The sequence below is a fragment of the Plectropomus leopardus genome, chromosome 21 (assembly GCF_008729295.1).
Source record: "Plectropomus leopardus isolate mb chromosome 21, YSFRI_Pleo_2.0, whole genome shotgun sequence".
Lineage (NCBI taxonomy): Eukaryota > Metazoa > Chordata > Actinopteri > Perciformes > Serranidae > Plectropomus > Plectropomus leopardus.
In genome coordinates, this window is record NC_056483.1 from 6,593,476 (window position 1) to 6,614,144 (window position 20,669).

The following is a 20,669-nucleotide window of genomic DNA, read 5'->3' on the forward strand; positions in this document are numbered from 1 at the left end:
GTTTCAAATGATGGCGGTTCTACATTTGCATGGAGAAGAGCTTTTAGATGTTACTAATATAATCTGGCTGTAATCTTGTCATACATCTTTTGACTCCCAGTCTTTCTCTATGTGAGGATGTTGTTGACATTAGATAAGACTTGTCAGTGCTTTACATCAGTGTTTGCATTATGCGTGCTTGAATAACAATGGAGGCAGAGATGTGCTGAGTATGATTAAAATAGTCTCTCATTGTGCTAACGTACTGAACTCTGTTGACCCCTGAGAAAGCCTGTGCAAGAGAATTTTCCACATACTCTCTCCAGCAAATGTATTTTCGAGTTTGGACAACTGTAGACACTGTAGGCGGGGTGATAACACGAGGGCAGAGTCAGTGTAATGGTAGTTAATTTGAATTATTAATCATTTTTCCAGGAGTCCTCCCAAGGACCTTTAGGGCTGAGTTGCAGAGACGTTTTCATGTCACAGACTTGCAAACAGATCTGCATTTTAACATCTTAACCCTTTGAAACCTGAATTTGAAATATGAGTTCTTTGAAAAAAAACATGGGGGGGCGGCAATTTAACGAAACATGACCCGTAAGCAAGACATTTAAAAGAAAATACCCTAAAACTAATCTAAAAAAATAACATTAAAAAAGATCCAAACATAACATAATTTCAAATATGGAATTTTAAATAGCCTATAGTTTTCTAGACATTTTTTCCTTAGCCTTTCTTTTTAATTATTTTTAATAATCCCCTCTACCCTTTTTAAGAACAATTTTCAGGTTATTTTCTTAACATATTTTACAAATTTCTTGCTGTTTGTGCAACATTTCTTGCTGAGTTGGCCGTTGCCTTTATGTTTCAAGCAAAAACCTTTGCTCGGGTTTCAAAGGGTTAAATAGCTTCTGAAATTAGTTTGAAAGCAACACAAGAAAGCTGATGTCGGTTCCAGGTTTGAAAGAGCCGAATGATTATTTTTCTGTAAACTTTATATTATACAGTAAAATCTTTGTTGCAGTATACATATTTGGACATTTTCTCATGAGGAATAAATCGTTCACTGGAATGTCCTGAAGTCGCCGAGGGGTCCAGTGAGACCCAGCTTTGCAACCCACTCCCTCAAACACACCCAGTGTCACTGAGCCGCCGGCCTCAGGTTGGGTTACTGCAGTTATTCTCGGTATGAGCTTCACTGTCTCCTGCTGACAGTCAGACTATTTATTGTATTTCCGGCAGAAAGTGGATCCACTCAAGCTAAACGTCTCGCCTAGTTGAGTCATTGTTGCAACAGTTAATGTACCATTGTGTGGTTTCACTGTATTGTTGTGACATTTCAGGCAGCCAGCGTGTTTATTTACTCTACAGTGACTGGAAGACTTTAATACTTTTTGTACTATCAGCTGCAAGTCACCTTTTGTGGTAAATGATTCACCAGAGTGAGAATTTATGATTGATTCATCTTTTTATTTAGTGCTTGTGCAGGTTGTTTTTGTTTTTGTGATCTATGGTGGGAGGACACAGTAGCATGAGCACTTGTGCAACGTATTGTAATGCAGTCTAAAACAACCGCAGGCTTAAGCCAACACCTCTCTGACACAGCCCCCACCACAACTGTATTCTCAGATTTAGAAATCGCTTTGCATCACATCAGTAGAGTTTATTGTGTCCACCCTGCCTTTATTCCTCACACTGCAGGCAGCCATAAACTGTATAAATTAGGGGTCGACAGATTAATGGCCTGGCTGATTATTGGGACCGATATTTGGCATTTTGCAGATTATCCGTACCGGTATTTTATTATAATGACCGCCAATAAGATTAATCCATAAGTGCAAAGACAGTGTCAGCATGGGAGGAACTTTTACTTTGTAAAACCTCAGGGGACTTTTTTTATTCATTTATTTAATTCATTTTTTATTTAAATAAGAAAAAAGTTTGTGCTGGAGTTTGTTATATTTCAATTTCTAAATATTGACAGAAAGATTTTCATTTTTATTGTAAATGCATATTTGTTCCAAATATCGGTTATCAGTCTCATTAACTACAAATAAATAACAGACACTGTGACACTCATAGTTTGTGGATTCTTCTTTTGAAGCTAACCATCATCACCATCATCACCATCTTGTTTTTTTAGACCCAGAAGTGACCATATTGGACAAGAGGGTGGCGTTAACCCTATCTAGCTGCTAGCTTAGTAAGACATGGATGTATAAAGTTAAACAGCATTGGAGGCAGGACCGTTTTTATTCCTATGAAATTTGCTCAGTGGTGCGTAAAGCCAAAAATGCTTGATTTCCAGGTATGAAATTACCCAGATCTCCCACATTAGACTTTACTGTGGCTGAGCATCTAACTTCCGGTTCAGCGCTCTGCTAACTTGATTGGGGATGAAAATGATTCAATTGTTTGGCTTTTTTCTGACTTTTGTGATGTTATTGGACTGAATCTCAAATCTTGATTTTGCGAGGTTTGTGACGTCCAAAAGATCATATTCACAGATTTACAGATGTCTCTTTCACAATATAAGCCTATGGGGAAAAGCGTCTTTTGGCCCCATGATGGACTTAAAAATTGTAATTCCATGTTTGGCCTCTGTAAGATCTATATTAAAGTCTTTTGCTGTCCCTCGGGGCTTACAGTAATCACAGTGTATTTACAACTAACGCCATTATCACGCCACGGCTTAATGAAGCAGAACTCGGTATCATTTCATTTCTACAACGCTTTCTGTTGTTTATGGTTTTAAAGGTACTTGGCTTTCAATCACAGGGTTGTGTTGTGTTGTAGAAATGATGTCATTTGACAATTCATTCAAATCCACACGCCTCTGTGCCATGAGAGTAATCTCATTTTCCTGCTGAGTACACATACTCCCCCTTCCACTGTTACTGCATGTCTGCTCTTGTCCACAAGCAGATCATGAAATGATGACATGCATGAGTCAAGCAGTAGGAAAGAGTGACTGTGCCCCCCTTCAGAGTAGGTCTGACTGTTTCTGCGCACGGCTGAATTATTAAAGAGCAGATATCACAAAGGCGGGTTTCCATTAACCCTCAAAACTGCGCAAATTGAAATTGCAAATATAATATTGGTCTATTGGAAACATGTCAATGTCGAAAAAGAAGAATGTTTATCGCAGGAAAGGTTTTAGCTCCCATGATGGTGTTTCAGATTTCGATTTGAAAAAGCCATATTTTGCAAAACTGCCTTTCTAGGTCACATGATGCTATGGCTGTGTGCTTGTTGGTAGGAGCTGGCTTCCTCAGGCATGATGCAGCAGGTGCTTCAACAGATGTTATTGCATCGCATAACTTGAGCATCAAAAGTTGAGCAGATCATCCAGAAGTTTTGAATCCACAATTCCTCTGTGAAATCATTTCCTCTGTGAAATCATGGACTTTCACCTCCCAGAAATCCCTCATACGTGGCCGCTCCCACATATAAGGGGCTTGCCGTTCCCTTATCGGTTGCATAACACACCTACGTCACCTTTGAGTGGAAATAGTGACGTCTGGTGCGGTGGCTGCAATAGAAATACACCTGCTAATGTTTTGAACATCCATTGCCATGCTTCTTTAAAGAGGAGATTTGCATAATATTGTGAGAAAAGTGGCATAACATCACTCAGTGGAAACAGTCATCGACATTTCGAAAAATATCGCTTAATTTTTTCACAAATCTGTAATAGAAACCCGCCTAATGTCAAAATCTACTTAAGAATCTAATTTTAATGACTGCATGTGTTTATTTGCCTCATGAATGTCCCTGCTGCTCTGAGAGGTATTCGGTAGTTTGTTGATTAACACATGCTGACTGTTTTGCTGTTAAATAAGCAGAGAATGACGGTCTGGAGCAGCGGAGGTCCTCGCTGTGGTGCTTTGTGTTTGCAGCCTTTGGCGGCGGCGAGTAATGTACTTTTAATGTGTGACTGATGTGTATGAGTCAGTATGTGTGCCAGTTTCTGATCTGCAGCGCTGGCTGTGCTGGTAGGCTGGAGCATTCCTCTCAACTTTCTCACTTCCGTCCTGTGATGTTGGCTTATCTGAAGCCCCGAGCATGCACATAATGAGAAGAGAGAGCAATCTCTGTTTTTCTCCTGCAGGCAGTCCATCCAAAGGACTCCAGCAGGATGCTTTCATTTGTTGCTCCCTGTATGCAGCAGCAGTATCTTCAGAGTAAATGCGGCACAAAAGCAAAGTGGACTTTGCATAGAAAATCTGAACATAACACTGTGAATAACCCACTCAAAAGGGAAAAAAAGCTTTGTGTGCCCCTGCCCCCACACCTTTAACACATGCACAGAGAAACACTTCAGGCTAAAATCTGAGAAAATCTACAAAGGAGACAGCAGAGATCAAGCTCTGTTTGAGGTTTTCTCCTCTGACAGCAGTAAAATCCTTTCGTAAATGTCCTGCTGTATTGCAAAAAATCCTGATCAAATCATGAGAACACTGTGACAGATTTATTGTCGTATGTTAAACCAGGCAGGCATGAGATCCTCATGTGGCCGCCCACATGTCGGTGGACACACAGAGCAGGGGTGTTGCCACAGATGGCAGGTCAGCATGCTACAAATTCAGCTTTTGCATGAAACTGTTGCTGTGTGTGCTGCCCCCGCACCAAACCTCAGTCTTTACATAGTGTTCACTCTGTCAAATGAACCTGTCCTACTTTTTACCCCAACTGCTCGTGCATTAATTAAACTGTCCAGATTTTGGACTGGATGACTGGAAAAAATGTCATGCAGGCCTATTTTAGGAAGTTCTATAAATAATAATATGTATCAAAGTGATGCATTTTGTTCTGTTTTATCATGGCAACATCGCTCTTGTAGTCAAAGCAGCAGAAAACTGGACTAAATGAGGAGAACCTAATACCCACAAATATGCACTTTCACATTGTTTATAGAACACAGAGCTCATTTTATTGGGTTACAGAAAAAATGGGATGTTTTCTGTGCTTATTTCAATGGTTCATATACAAATCAAAATTGCATTATTTAAAGATGTTTGCATTGTAATTGCATTGATTGCATGCCGCAAACTAGTTTTGAATCCAGCTGAAATGCACGAGTCCTCAGCAAGTCCTCTGCTGTGACATTTCAGTTGGAGGATCTCCCGCTGCATGTAACTGATCTGAGGTTTCCCTTAATGAAATGATTTTCCACAGAGGCTCGTCTGTGCTCTGTGGGTTTCAGTCAATCAGTCTATAATGTCCCTCCTCAGCCCCTCAGCTCTCACTCACCAGTAGGGGCAGGGGAATATACGTTGTCATGGCAACTTGAGTTTTATGGAAGTTTTATTCAGTAAAATGAAACACCCCGAGCACCAATTGAATCTAGTAAAATCTCAGTGTCCCTTGCTTCAGTTTGGTGTCACTTGTGAAAAGTAGTTATTCTGTTATTAAGTACATGCTAAGTGGTAGACGTAAGCTTCTCTACTGTGTAGCCGACTTTAATAACAACACTGCATGTCAATTATAGTTTTGGGTAGGGCTGTGTCCGGGCAAGAATCTGGAGATACGATATAAATCACAATATAGGGGACACGACTGAATATGCTTTGATACTGAAGGCGATTAGGAATGTCAGTTTTGGTTTATTTGACCTTTGAAAGCCCGGCGCTCATTAATCAATATCTAACTGTTAATTTTCAAGAAAAAAACACAAAATGACATGAAATACAGGAGGGCTTTCCTTTTAGTTTGGAGCTTCGTTGACTCAGTGAGCTCTAGCGCCCGATTTCAAAGCGCTATCAATTTACAGGTGCAGAAATTTGAGTGTTTTGTGTTGTAATCTCTAGCCTTTAATTTTATTTTCTGTTGGCTTTGCTGACAGATGTCTAGCTCTCTGCGTTAACGTGCATAAAGATAGTGACAAACATCTGGTCTCTACCGGTTAGCTCGTTTTAGCCTCATTTGCAGCTCATTTGGTGAGTCTGGTAATCTTATCCTTGTGGTGAGACAGTGTTGCTTTGGAAACACAGTAGCCACCCTCTTGTCTCTGTTGAGCCCTGCAAAACCCCTTTAGCATGGTTAACCAGGTTAGCACTGCTACCTGTGCTGACAAAGTTAACTGTGCTAACAGAACTAAAAGTGATAACATACTTAACAATGCTAAAAGGGGTTTTGTGGTTCAGGGTGGACACAATGTTTCCAGTACGAGCTGAATGATCGGCACAGCTTGCCGGTCTTCACCTGACCTGGTTCCTGCAGTACAGTTACCTGAAGAACAGCAAAATTAAGCCATAGGCCGACATGTGTAACAGGTCAAAAATATTCTCGGCTGTTAACAGATTAACGGTTAACTGTTGTAATCCCTTTAGGTGATTTTTTTTTTCTTGGAAATCTGATTCATAATCTGAGTCATAAGGCTGAACATAAAGTAAAACACTGAAGGGGATATACACAGTGTTTGAGTATTGATACAGTATCATAAAACATATTATCGTGATACTCGTCTTACGCCCCCTCTTTCTGGTTCGTAAATTGAAATGCAGCCTAATTTTTTCATAGAACTGTTTGTAAGTTACTACAATATTATCCATTTTATGAAGCCCTAATAGTGTACTAAACTTTACACTAATTAGCTTGCTTATTAAGTACACCAAGCTAAAACTAATACAGTCTAAAACAACAATATGCAATTAATCTTACCTTGATTGTTAACCTTATGACCATTTTGGAGGATGTAAATTGTTCTGCTGTCGCACTTGCGCTGCTAATATTGTCCAGCCCATTAACACTGATGTGGTTAGACTGAATAAACTGGTGACTGAGCTTATGTATTATGCATGTGTGCTAAAAGGACATGCTCCACATATAGATCCTATTGATTACCTCAGTGACCTGCTGCATAGTGAGACTTAGCACATGTCTGCAGCACACATGGTTTACAGCAGGCCCACACATGTTGGCACACATTTATTGACCCTTTCATGTGATAGAGTCGATTAAAACTAAACAAATGTTGCCGCATTGCTGCTACAAACTGAAGATATGAAAGCACAGATTAAAATGTGTCTTGGCTGGTCTGGACTGTATTGTTGAGATGTTGCAGCCTCATAAAACAGCTCTTGTACACAAAATTTTAAATCCAGTTCTGGTATGTACATAGCTGCTGTACAAGTCTCTGGAAATGACAAATGAAAACAAGGAAATAAGTCTTTGAAACAGCAGGAAGGGAGATTTTAGATAAGAGAAAACTTTACTGAGCAGCCATTGTTTTATTGCCTCTGAAGCTGTGGGAATAAAGCAATATCAGACCAGTTGTGATGGTAAATACGAGCACGCTGTGTGGAATTTACTGAAGTTTTGTTGTGTAATTTTAGAGGAATTGCATTTCAGATTTCTCCAACCTTTACTTGTGGCCATGACTCATCTGTTCCCATCACTTGGTCCTTCTATAAGCCTTTGAAATAAGCAAAAAATATTGTTACACATATAGTTTTCTGGACATTTTTCCCCTGTCTTTTTTAAAAATATTTTTTCTATAAATCCTCCCTTTAAAAAATAAGTAATTTTAGATAATATTTTGGTCATCTCGTACTAATGTCTTGCAATATGTGGGACATTTCTTGTGAAGTTGGTCATTGCCTTTTTCCCCCTATTATTTCAAAAGAAATCAAAACCAATTTGCTCTGATTTCAAAGGGTTAAATGACCTCTTTCTTTTGTTCGGTTAAATAACTCCTCACATAACTAGCGCATGTCTCCACGGTAATTAAAACAAAACAGTGAACCTCCCACAGTGACGCTTGTTAACTGGGCTGTAGATGTTCCCTTGGATTTAATTGTTGCTTGAAAGGACACACACACACACACACACACACACACACACACACACACACACACACACACACAGTGCCACAGTATGATCTCATCATGTGGGTCTTGAATGACAGTATTCCTATAAACAGTATGAGCCACAGTTCTGACGAGCGTAATGATTTAAATAGCATAGTAGTGATGTTTGTCATTTGCCACGGCCTCGTTAAAGCAGCTGTATTCAACATTCAGAACAATAATACAGCAGCAAACATCTATTTGCAATGGAAAGATAAGATGGAGTAATGGCGTCTTGAGTACAGAATGAAGTCACACTTCCTCTGTGTGTGTAGTAATCCGAGCCTCTCTGTTCTTTGTTGTGGTAGATGGTCTGGACTCACATGCCTGTTAGTGCATTAAAGTCCCTCACCCTTTTTCCATCACACTGTTTGTCAGCACAGAGTCAAACAATGACGTGTGGATTTGGCTTTTTATTATCAGTTACCACTCACTGAGCTGCACCAGAGATCTCTGAAATCAAATTTTTCTTTTGTCGTCTCAACATGCACTCACAAAATTGGGAAATGAAAATTAAGAATACCTGACAAAGTGCTTTTGCTTCTTTCAACAAGAACTTACAGCTATGTTAGTGGCTGTACATCATGCGAACGTGAGCATGCTAACATGCTGATTTTTAGCCCTCCATGTTTAAAACATTGTGAAAAATGCTGCGTATAATTACTTTACAGAATCTTTAATTCATTTACAATTTGTACATTTAAGTTACATTATTGAAAGGAGCTGTATGCGATATTAAGAACATTAATATAGCAGTCAACATCTGTTTGCTATATAAAGGTAAGATGGAGTGATGGCATCTGAAGTAAAGAATGAAGTCACATGTCCTCTGTGTGTAATCTGAGCTTCTCTGTTCTTTGTTCTGGTAGGTGGTCTGCCCTCACATGCCTGTTAGTCCATGTAAGTCCCTTACCCTTTTTCCATTACACTGTTTGGCCACGCAAAGTCAAATAATGCCACTATAGTCCTTTTTTATTTTTTGCCAAAAGATATTGATTGATGTATTATGCTAATGATCTCGCCTGTATTTGTCATTTCTTAGAGAAACATTACAAATCCAGAGTTTCCTGTCTGCTGAAATACTCACATACTGCTTCACAGTAATGTAACCCCGTTAACCTCATGTGCTCATTCAAGGGATGATTTGGCCTTATGTTGTGGCCCCCAGCTGTAGGCGTGATGCATAACTGACTCCCATGATACCCTGCCACAGATGTCACCCAGAATGTCCCTTTTGACATGTCAGCTGTAAAGGATTAGGAGCAAGTCGTGGTCAGTTTGCACGAAGGGAATCCTCCTTACAAAATAAAAGAAAGACTGTTAGAAACATTCCTCTAAACCTGAAAAATAACAGTTTTATTTTATTTCGGCATCTAGTCTACTTTCTGCTTTTGCTTTCGTAGTTTGCCCTTTTCACATTGTCTCAGTTGATCGTGTTTGCGTCGCCCACTGTCTCGCCCACTGCTCTCCTCGTGGGTTTAAAGTTTCAGGGTTTGAAGTCTGATCACATTCATGCATGACCAACACCATGCATTTGTATGCAGGCTGGCGAAGAGAGAAGTGCAGTGGACGTAATGGTCTCACAGTCTACTGAGCTTGTACTCTCATTCTGGGCTTCTGAACAACTTGTGAAACGAGCTTATGGCTTACAGAGACTGCATTGAATCTTAAATCTTAAAGATTTGAGGAAACTCTTATTTCGAGACAGAAACTAAGTGTGTTTTTTGATCACAAACTTTTGATTGCCTTTTCAAAACCTTAAGCTTTCGTTGAGTGAAAAAACATAAACGTGAGCTGGATTGACTCACTTGCGTTTCTGAGCTCTTACAGGAGGTCGCATGGAACCTAAAACCTGAAGTGAATCAGAGGAAGTGTTACACAATAGGAAGTGGTGTGTTTTTATGTGGGTCTATTTGTTCCATGTTTTGTAAAAAAAACCTCTGCAATTAGCTCTTGTCTCAAAAGGAAGGTAGGACACAAGAACAACCCTTTGATTTGCATACTTAAATCGTTATCTGCAGCCTTTCTGTTTCCTTTTTGTGTGATTTTTGTTTAAAAAGGAACTTACAGTAAGATTCAGTGCTTTGTTAAGAGGTGTGACCAGTTTGTGTGAAGAGTGCACTAGTTGCGTTTGAGTGTTCCTCTGATAATGCACAAAAGAAAGCAGTCTTTTAGCTGCTTTAGGACAAATGAGATGAAATGTAAGTTTTCAGTGATTTTTTTTGTCTGCAGAAGGCTTCATTTTGTGATATGACATCACAGGTTGTCTCTGTAGATGTTTGCATCAGACCCCGTGATCGTCTTTTTCAACCTACATTGTCATACATTTAGGGATGTCCCAATCAGATAGGAACGATTTGTGATCGGGACTTTTTGTACACACATTTGTTGAGCATTGCGATCTTATGTGTTGTTATCTTTGACCTGTGTTTCAGAGGCTGACCTCTGGTGGAGGACTGTGACCTGGGGCCACCTGCCAGGCCGGGCCTCCCTGCTCCTGACGGACAGTCGCACAGCTCGCTGCTGGTAAGTCCTTGTAACAACTAAGTCACACCTGTAATACTGGAGAATGCCTGTTTTTAAAGGATGGTTCAGGACTGCAACTCGTTATTAGTTTCATTGTCAAGTCTTGTTTTATTGATTAATTGTTTGGAGTATTTAGTGAGTAACACAGGACAAAGAAAGTCTGCACAACTGAGAAACTGTAACAAGATAATTTCAATTCATTTAACATCCACTAAACAACCTTACGGTAAAAATCTACCAAACTCTATTTAAATATACAGTATTTTTATCATCATATGACACACTCATTCAAAGTCAACAAAAAGCAATAAAACTCACAAAAGCTGTCTTTCCAGCCTTTCAACAATCACCACCTCTGGTTTGGTTTAAATAAACCCTCAATTTGCCCAGTTAGATATGAAAATATGCTGGCTCTACACACGCTTAAATTATTGTTTATTCAAAAGGAGTCTGGTGGATTTGGCGATAGTGATTTCAGAGCTGCTTTTTTTGTACAATGAAAAGATCAGTCTCTGTAGGGATCCTCTCCGTAATGCGATCAGACAATTACAATAACAATTTGAGCAGCAGGTGACAAAAACAAGCACTTTTAGTGAAGCTAAATTGATGATGCGAACGCGTCTGAAGTGTTCATAGTGCATCGTGTTTTGCTGCTGCTGGCTGAAGCTCCCTGATCAATACTGGACTATTTTCAAGAATTCTTCACTTGGACACAAAAACATGGCAGAGCAGTTTGCAGGTTGAAACTACTGAACTTACCCTTTAAAGCAATGTTAATATCTAATATGATAAGGAGAAATGACCATGACCAATAATTCTTTCAAAACACATATGAGCATCTTAGTATTGTCTAAAGGCTTGAAAAAATGTCAGCCTATCCTTTAATGTCCCCGTCCTCGACCACAAGCTGCATGACTGCATCGCACCATCAATGCAAAGTTTGACCGTTAAACTATTTTCATACTGTGAGCTTTTATTTTCCACTCCAGATTACCATCTACATGTCTGTTGTTACTTGTTTACATGTCTATTTATATCTATTCGAGGACATAACTCATGTCTGATCCTAATTTGAATGGGCTGCAGTGTTTTGAAAAGCAGGTGGTTGAGAATAACAAGGCAAAATTCTTAGCGTCAAGCTTATTTGTGCGCCTGCATTTCTCCTTTTGTTTCAAAGCAGTTTGGGTCGTGGTGCATGCTGAAGGACTCTGGGTGAATAGAGGCATTTCTCTAAATGGCAGTTGAGTCAGTTACCTTGCTCATTTTCCACTGGTGTTGTTTTCCATGTAATGTGGGCTCAGTATAGGTAGGAGGGAAAAATCGTATAACTGCTGGTGGAATGCAAGTTGCATGTTAAATTGCTTGCTTTTTAATTTCGCACCTCGTGCATTTCACCTCAGAAAACACAGCTCCTTCAGTTTGCAGAGTGACTGCAAAAATAGATACAGGTCAGGTCAGATTTTTTTTGGGGAAAAAATGTAAATAGGACACTGTCGGCTTCAGTTTGGATGTAACATTATGTTGCTCTCTATGGACATTGTGCCCCAGCCGGCGCAAAATCGAACCTTGCCAGAACTGTCCCTTGTGTGTCTCTAAACTCCTGCACTTAGAAGAAAAAATAATAACGGAAAACTGAAACATTTACCTAAAATATATATTAAAAACTATAGAAATCCTATTAGCATTCACTAAAAAATATATTATATTAAAAATTGTAAAAGTCCTTTCAGCTTTGACACAGTTTCTCTCTTTAATAATCTTTTTATAGCCTCCGGCTTTGTGGAGGAAGCAGGCTCACCTAGATGATCTCCTCATGATTCACCCACATTATTAAAATTCCAACTTTATTGGCAATCATTGGCTTATCTGAGGTTTAAATATGATCAAAAAAATCTGTTTCAGACCTGTACTTAGATGCACTGATACACGGTAGACCTGTCATTATGTAAGAACGCCCTTGGTATACCTATTATAGTCTTAATGTGCCGTTCTGTGGGTGTATGTGTAATGCTCGCTCAGGAAATGAAGTGCATTGTGGGCCATAAAAAGGAGTTGAGTAATGTAGGTGCTCCCAGCTTCCTGTCCCCCCGCTCAAGGCCAGAGTGCTTATGTAACTACAGGGCGCAGGGTCAGCGCTCACACGACAAACTGGCAGCTCTGGCAATGAGATTCGCAACTTGCCAAGTGCATGTTTTTTGTTTTAGTTAATAGTTGGGTTCTTCGTGGTGTTGACGTTTAGTGGTTTTAGTTTCATTTTAGAGCAGTTAATTTTAGCAACGCGCTGCAGGTTTTCTTTTTTTAAGCAATCTTTTACTCACGTTTCCTGATCACCTCAACAGGACTATTTTTTTTATTCTCAGGTTGTCTTTTTTTCATTTCTCCCCCGCTTGCGTGTATGCCCATCCCTGTTGTATTTTCCTCCGTGTCTCCTTGGAGATTGTTACCATGACACACAGCTATCATTCGATTGGCTAAGCTCCGGTGCTGGAATGCTGTGCCGTTTTGACAGCTAAGCCTCAGGTGGTTCATATATAGGATCACTAAGTCAATGTGTCCCCACGAGAGGTCTGTGGTCTCCGTGTGTGTTATGTGTGTGTGTATGTGTAGGCTAATGCCAAGCAGCCATGGTGCCCTACTAAGATTCAAATCCATTCACTGAAATAGCCTGAATGGCAGAGCTATTTTAGTTAGCACGCAGTACACAACCCCGTAGCGGTACAGGGGAGCAGCAGGCGTGTTGCATTATAAACACAGAATAGAGCTGAGGTAATGCAGCATTGCCGAGTTTTGTGCAAATGTATACAGGATGGATTAGCCTCGCTAAGCCAGGGGGAGGTGTGCTGCAGTAGCCTGAGGTGAAGCTTTTCTCGGCTCTCCTGTTGCTATGATCATAATTGGGTGAACAGTGCCCCCAGCTGTTGAAGCCGAGGAGTGTTATACTTGTGCACATGCTGGCTTGTGCACAGAAAATGTAGATTTTTGCAAGATTTACAGCTTTAAAATTAGGGATTCCCCAACTCATTGCGCCGACTGTTATTGTATTATCGCTACATCAGACAGTTTGATGTATAATGCGCAAAAAAAAGTAGTATGTATGTCCTTTTTACTTGTTTAAAAAGCTTGCTAAAATAGTGTGTAAAATATCAGTTGCTCCACTCTTGACTCAGCATATGGAAGGCGCTCCGGCCCCTCTCGACCTCACCCGCTGAGCAGGTAATTTGAGATGATATGTCTGAGTGAGTGTAATATGTAGAGTGGCTTGTTATATCAGCTAAAAGCTCCCAGCTTCTCCTTGCTCATCTATTATTTATGCCACGGGAGGGCTGACACTGTAACTTCCTGCCCAGGTTCCCCGAAGGAGCACGTCAGGCCGCTGCCATTCCACTGCAGATGTAGATTTTGGAGAGTCTTTATGTTTGGCAGATTAGGATGACATATGGCATTAAGATTTAGTCTGCAGATATGTCATTTTAAGTTGTGTTTTAGCCTGAAATTGCAACATGTGGACACTGGATGGTGCTCTTACATCAGGCATGAGTGCTGCGCTCATCCCACGAAACTGACCCAACCACTTGAGTTGGTAATTCATATTCTTTGCTACAATTTTTTTTGCAAAATTCTGCAGAAAGTGACATTTCTCTGCAAGTTTTCAGTGTTACTGCTGTCAATTGCATTTGTGCATTTAAACAGAGGCATTCCTGAAGCTTGCATGTGATGATAAAAAGGTTTGGGAGTGGTCTTCCCCACCATTCACTACTTGTGTGCATAACAGTTTGCATCCTCCAGATGGCACTCCTCTCTTACCGAATGAGGATTGTGGTGCTCTTCAATCTGAAACTCATCATCCATCCAAAAAACCTCCTCTGTGCCCCACCCAAAATCCTGTTAGGGTAACATTGTGCCGGAAAAAAATATAAAAGGTGATGCTCTGCTGTGTTTCTTTAATTAAAATCAAGCTTTAATTTTGCTCACTTATGTAAGTCTGAATCCTTTAAATCTCACTCTGCCAACACTCAGAGTGAGATTTAAGGACATGGTGACGTCAGTGAGTCAGTCAGAAGGTCAGTCGAGTAATGATGGTTTCGGGGCTGTTTTAGCAGAAGAATCGGAGTTGTGTGTTTGAATAGGTTTAGGAGGCAGCTGCCCTGAGGGAGGTTGCTGCTTAGACGGACGCCAGTGAGTCAACATGCCCCCCTTAATGATTTCCCAACACATCCGAGGAAGGAGTTAGAGGACTCTCAAGGGCAGGGTGGGGAGGGCTCCCTTCTTCGGCAGATGTTCAGCAAGTGCAGCAGAGAATCAAAGTGGTGAAATTGGGGTAGAGTTCTTACAAACAGCATGCTCTGGTTTTACAGGACTCTTTAGATGAATGTGTCACAAGATATTTTCAGGCTGTTTTGGAGATGGAGCAGCATCCTCATTTTAGGATGATCATATAAGGCCCCCATGGTGTCGGCTTGCTGCCCTTTGTTCAGTTAAATGCATTGATGTGAAATTAACATCAGGACTGGCTGTCAGCATCCATGTGCATGTTTTGATGCTGTAAAGAGTTGTATCGCTGTGACTGAAGAGCAGCGCTGAGAGCCTCTTCACAGAGCTCTATTTCAATGGAGCCAGCGTTTTAGCTGACTCTTGTGTATGTGCCTGTTGCCATGGTTTCCAACTTTCATCAGGTGCCGTCCAAAGAGAGGGGCTAAGCCGAGGATGAGGCGCTCCCACTTTCATCCTCCTGTGATCTGCCTTTCTGGACAAACTGACGGTTTTGTGTGTTCACTTCCATGATTGGGTTCATATCGGCTGCAGGAGTTTGTTTTTAGCGAGGGAATATTTTTAGCCGCCTGTGTGGTTGCGGGAGTAAGATGAGACAGCTGATACTGGATGTCACCTCATGTATTGCAGTCAGTTGTAATCATTTAGTCATCCTGTGAGGTTTGTTTTGATTTGCGGGAATCTGGGTGAGGGGGGCATTAGCTGATGTTTGCAACAATACAGGGGCGTGGCCACGAGGTAATCGAGTTCACCCCCATAAATAAACAAATGGCGGACCCCCCTTCTTCTTTTCACTGCCATGTGCCCCTTAAGCCATTTTAGTCAGCTGGGTAGGATTGGCAGGAGATGGGGTGAAGCGAGTGGGGGGAGGAGCAGGGGCGGGGTGAGGTGGGGTGTGGGGGGGACGCATGCCAGCCCCACTTGGGAAGTGCTCCCCCATTTTCTGCCTGTCGAATCGGGCCAGTGTCAGTGAGCTCCGGCGGGTCCAGGTCTGGCCGAGTGGGCTAATGCGATGTGGCGTGTCACCCGGGGAATCTAGGTCAAGTTTAAAGCTGCCTAGCTCTGCCCGCCTCTGCTGCAGTGTGACGCCTCACTATCCCTCCCCCTTCCACACACGCAATTCAGCACACGCCCTTACCTACATGACTATTTTCTTTATTTTAAATATGATATAAAGACAAAAATGAGACATGCATTTTCTTTTCTAGACCCACATAATCTCAGACATAAACACACATACACTCTGCCGCCTCTCCCCATCCCCCCCCTTCTTCACACCCCCGGCAAGCTCTCTCCACGGCTGAGCCCACGTGACGCTCCGTGCTGTGTCTGCGCCCAGTTGGGGAGGGGAGGGCGTTGTTTTTCTTCCATAGTAAAGCAGCAGGGCACGTGGATCCTCATGCTGCAGCCGAGTAGTGGAATGTCAGCAACTATCCCGCCCGTGCATTAGCCAGCCCGCGAGGCGTTTTTGTAGGACGTTGCCGCAGTGCTCGGTTTCAGCGGTGCCCTCCTTGTTAAAGGGGAGGCACAGAGCTGAGAGACGTTCAAAGGCAGTGCCATCCAGAGGTCAGGCTGCTGCATGGGCGTGGCACTGTTTTGGTGTCTTTTCCAAAATAGGCTTCAAGCTCTCTGCACCATTTGCAAATATTTGGGAATTTTTGTTTTTTGCATTTATAAATCCAAAAGTGTTATTTTATTCATATATTTTATAGCAAAGTGACAAAAATGTATCAGCTGCAATTAAAATGTAATATTTTTTCATACTCATTAGTGTATGGTTTAATTTTGCAGCATTTTTCTTTTCACTTTAAAAAATTGATGATGCACAGAAAAAAAAAATCAAATCACATTAAATCACTAAGTGCTCAATAGTGGAATTAAATATTTCCTCAGTTGACTTCACTCCTCAACTAATCCGCTGTTTTTGGCGCATTACCTCATCTGTATTAATATATTCGTGTGCTTTCAAGTCCTACTACTACTGTACTCGCTCCTCACCCGGTGCTTGCCTCTGATTGGCTGCTGCAATGTTTTCAATGGCACCAAATTTTTTTTGACTCCATGGATACAGTGAGCTGTTGGGTAGATCAGCTCAGCCAATGGGAGAGCTGCGCGGGCTCCTGCTTGTCAGATTCTGCCCCTGGCCTTAGAAGCAGCCCTCCCTCCCTCGCTGTGAGCACGCGATGGCTCAGTGGGGGGGTTCAAAACAACAACAAGGCTGTCGTCGGACTCTCTGTGGTGCCCCGGACATGCCAGCACTACTTGGTCCTACTACAGCCACTGAGAGAGGGGGGCTTCAGTTCCTCAATCTCTGTCTGATACAGTATCTGTGTACTCTGGGCCAGCACTTCATCCTCTCACTTCTCTCTTACTACGCTATCGCTAAGCAACCAGTTACTCAGCTGCTAACACATCATGTTTTGAATTATCTATAAAGGGAGGGTTAAGATCATACAGTAAGAAGTCTATAAGAGCTGCATATTTTTGCAATCTGTAAATGATTCTCAGGACGAAATTTGAGTGGAAGATATAAAAAGCTGCAAAATGACCAAATTTAATCAGCTCTTTCTGGTACACTTAAAGATTCTCTGCTGGACTTTGAAATGCAGCCATGCAAATCCCCGTCCTTTAAATGACCTCATTTCAAGCAGCACAAGGGAGCAGCGCTGGGCCTGCGAGGCTGCCAGTGCCACGTTGAAGCGCTGTGAGCCCTGGCAGCTCTGCCAGCCAGCCGGTCGCGCGGCCTCAGTCTGCGAGCGGCTGAAAGGTGGCGGTAGAGGACCGGAGGAGGCCCCGGCGATGATGGGCAGTGCCCGCATCATCCAGCAGGGTGAGGTCAGTGACAGCTCTCATCCCTTCTGAGGATCAGGTGCTGCTTTTAGACAGCCAGTGAGGTGCCAGCGCTGGCACAGTCAGACATTCAGGTCACATTAGCGGAGGGGAAGAAGACGAGGCTGGACAGGGCAGGTGGGTCTGTGCAGGTGGTCACTGGGTCGACTGAGTGAATAACAGTTGATAAGGCGGCTCTCGAAGTAAATAAAGTAAACACAAAGTTCAGGGTTTAAAAACAGCAGTCCTGGTTGCCAGCTTATGCTGGATAAATTGGAGTAAATTGCATCGGTCGTGAAAGAAAAAACAAGTAAGATGCTCACCAAATTTGTAACTGAAAGCAGTAATAGACCATGTTAAAGTCAAAAAAAAATTTCAACTAACATTTTTTAAATGTTATTGATTAATCTACTACATCAGTTTGTAGGGTAATTTATAAAATGTTCACAATTTTCCAGTCCAAAGGTAGGTCTGGGTGATGAATGAATGAATGATTTTTATTTTGGTTACATGCAAACATCATAAGACACAAAGATTGTTTCACATCAGTTTTCTTTTGTCAGTATCCGAAAAAGGGATAGGCTGAAGCCCAAGGCTTACTTATGCCTTTTCTGTATCAACCAAAGTATTATCCAGAATAACTGCAATACTGAAGAAAGAGAAATAAATGAAAAAAAAATACTAGAAATTTTAATTGTTTTACACTATAATCACTGATATGTCTATGTTGCAAATTAATCAGTGATATGAATCAATATCTCGGTATTTTCTAAGAAATGGTCCGTTTGGCTTTGAAAATGTTGGATTTTCCTTTATAAAATGTAGCGACAGTAAGCAGCAGGGATCCAAGAGACACAGCACTGAAAAATGCAAATATAGGGAAATGAGACTGAGCCTAATATTGGTGTGCCTGTTTACAAACCGTAACCGACGATCCTGTGTAGTATAACTACCTTTGAGTCGATATACTGCACAGCCCAAATAACGGATGTCATCTTAAAATGTGCCGTTCTGAAGAACAAAAGTTGAAAATATTCAGTTTACTGCCTTAGAAAGGAAGAAAACTAGCAAATCTGGATTTTTAGGAAGCTGAAACCAGAGAATTTTGGGTTATTTGCTTAGAAAATGACTTAACGATTAATCAATCTTAAAAATAGTTACGGCTTATTTGCGCACTGCTGATTTTTTTCTCGTTCAGAGTCACTCAAAAGAAGCATTAACATGTGAAAGGTGTTGCTTGCTCCTTTAACATCTATTAATAGACTCTGTCGATGGAGTGCCTGGTTACAAGGAAGGTAGGTTTGTAAAAATCTCTGTGCACTCAAACTCTACAGTCGTGTTAAAGTTGTCCATTCATCACAAATATTTTTTCTGTCAGAGTGAGGACATGACCCACTGCTAGATTTTCAAGCTGCAAGACATGTCAGCCCCCGCCTCACCCCCCGTTGGTGCATCTCATGCATTTTAAAACCCACTGCTGAGTGTGTACCTTGCTGTGTTGCAGCACCTCCCTGTCTCCCTGCATTACCTGTGTTGGCATGATTTACTCTGTCACCGCCGGCCCCTCACTCAGTCACTTTGGCTCTTCACCTGTCACTCATCTCCCGTGACACCCGCCTGCCGAAGTTTAACCTCGTCATTATTATGCGTCGTCCCTCCTCCCGCCCTCTCGGTGCGCGTCCTGTCCATCTCTGCTCTGTCACCGAGGGTTGAATCTTTGGGCGTTGATGGAACCTGCCGCTGTTTCTCTCTACAAACTGCCACAGATCTCTGACTCGTCATATGTCAGTTGACCTTTGCTTCGGAGACAGATCGGCTCGGTGCTTTCTAGGAGCGAGAGGAACACCAGAGCGGGGAGCTGTGCGGGGCTGTCACTTCTCATCGCGCACATCACAGCCGAGGTGTACGTTGAGTATAGATACACAGTATATGTGTATCAGTATGCCTCAGCAGGGAAGGTGTGGGTGTGATGGCAAAGTCAATGACTGCCAACGCTTTGACACACCAGTCCTCATTTGCCATCCTCTTGTTTGAACTTTGAGACCTGAGCAGATTAGCTTGATTTCTTTCAAAAACATGAGAAGAAGGCAATGAGCAACAAAAAAGAAATTTAAAAAAAGCAAGAAATTTGTAAAAAGTGCAAGAAAATTACCTGTATTTAAAAAATGAAATAAATGAAGGAATAAAGAAAAAATACTCTAATTACTTATGTAATTATGATCAATATATATTTTTTCCTATCTTTTATTTTCCTTAGATATTTTCCCTACCTTTTTAAAACATAATTTTCTAAATCCACTAATTTCTTGCAATTTTTGGAACATCTCTTACCAAGTTGATGATTGACTGTTTCCTCATGTTTTTGAAAGCACTTGCGCCAATTTGCTCAGAGTTCAAAGGTTTAAATACTTGTGAAAGCGTCTGATAGAAGCACAAGAAAGTGATCTCACCCTAGATTTCAAAGGGTTAACCTGCAAGTCACCTGAAGTCACAGTCTCATTTAAAACGTTTCAAAGTTTAACCTGTAATACAGTTGTTGGGGCACTATCAATAAATGTCATCCTAAACACTAAAGAAATGTACTCTAAGAAGTTTTAAAAAGTTTGCAGGTTTGTCAGGGAGGAGCTCGCTTTGTTAATAAAGTTGCTGCGTAGTGTTGGTTAGTCATTTATAGGTGAACGTGAAAAGCAGTTCAGCCTCCGCTTTGATTTTGCTGCAGGATCATGTCTTCTCCCTACACACAAGAGTTATGTATTGGCGATACGATTTGCATCACGATACAGGGGTTACGATTCAATATATTGGGATACTTTAAGCAAGGCGACATATTAAGATCTTTATACAATACATTTTTAGGAAAACTTTCAATGTTAGTGAAGTACGTTTTATGACTTTGTTTCATAGGCCTTTGTTCTTTGTTTCTTTGTTCTTTGTTTTTACAGTTTCTTGTTACATTTGGGTGAAAGAGTCAAACTGCTGAGGATAGATTACAAAACTGGAGGGTCTAGCGGTTGGAGGTTTAAACATACTTAAACACAAAATTAACCACTGCCAAAACTCTCTGTATGTAAACTACGAAGTAAAAATCGTTAGTTTTCATAGCAGTTTTCACAAAACATAATCAAGTGTATATATATTTTCTCACACCCTACTACACACACATCTGTCGATTAATGATTAGTCGAACAACAAAAAAATGCACAATTGGATAAT

General features: G+C 41.3%; 1 protein-coding gene across 2 annotated transcripts in view; it reads left to right on the forward strand.

Annotated features, from left to right (window-relative positions):
* The window catches only part of fam49bb (family with sequence similarity 49 member Bb), a 43,759-nt gene that overhangs the window by 3,336 nt on the left and 19,754 nt on the right, over positions 1-20,669 (forward strand). The window contains exons 2-3 of one of the 2 annotated variants that reach the window (XM_042510252.1): positions 8,702-8,732; positions 10,268-10,358. The gene's annotated coding sequence lies outside the window, so the exon portion shown is untranslated. The remainder of the gene's footprint in view (positions 1-8,701; positions 8,733-10,267; positions 10,359-20,669) is intronic. The other variant, XM_042510253.1, reaches the window with a different exon arrangement.